The following is a 967-nucleotide window of genomic DNA, read 5'->3' as shown; positions in this document are numbered from 1 at the left end:
TTAAATAACAGCTTTTATTATACATTAATTTTTTAACAATTTTAACTTGCATTGTTACTATAATAAAAATAATAAATTATTTTTAACATTATAAATAATAAAATAACATACCTTAAAATATAAATTTACACCTCACATCAAATAATTTAAATGCTTTTTGTAGATTATTCTGCCCAGGTCATTAATTACAGTCAAATTACCCTATGAAACAATAAAATAGTAGGGAATCGTATTTATTTATTAATAAGCTTGCCTTATCTTATGTCTAATTACCTAGTTTGTCACTTTTGCATTCAATTTTAAAACTCTTAATTACAGATTAACTTGACAATATTATCACTTTCTTCTCACTCAATATTTTTTAACCTTACTTAAACTCAGGTCAGGCATATAATTGATTTATTTCAAACTGTATTTTGATCTAAATTCTTATTTATTTTATTATTAAAATTCATATCAAAGTTTATTATAAATAGTAACATAAAATTTTCCCATATTTTTTTATAAATTAATTTTGCTTAAAATCTCTGTAGAGTATTGGTCCAAATGTCTTGTTTTTGTTATAAAATTCACTGTATAATAAATTTTTCTGATTTGTAAATAGACTGAAGTGTTTTTATTTTGAACGTATTATTTTCTTCATGTAAAATTATTGTATTGTCAAAGTCGAATTTGTGTTGGTTTTTTGCTGCGTGCTGCACTAGTGCTGTTTTATTGGGTCGTTCTTCTTGCTTCTCATCATTGCTGTCTTGATACATTCGATCACCCAAAAATTGTTTAGTTTCACCTATATATATAGCTTATCACAATTTTATTCTATTCATATACATTCCATACTTCTGTAACGTTTCGGCCATGTGTATTAGTGGTCCCCACTCTTACGCGTTTCCGCTGTTTCTGTCTGTTCAACTTATTTATTTGGACAGGTATGTTGTCCTATATGGCTCTCTACTCATTTATTGTCATT

Source organism: Halyomorpha halys, unplaced genomic scaffold, assembly GCF_000696795.3.
Source record: "Halyomorpha halys isolate HHAL.00 unplaced genomic scaffold, Hhal_1.1 Scaffold833.1, whole genome shotgun sequence".
In the NCBI taxonomy this organism is placed as follows: domain Eukaryota; kingdom Metazoa; phylum Arthropoda; class Insecta; order Hemiptera; family Pentatomidae; genus Halyomorpha; species Halyomorpha halys.
The sequence above is the reverse complement of the archived record's forward strand: the minus strand, read 5'-3'. Positions refer to the sequence as shown.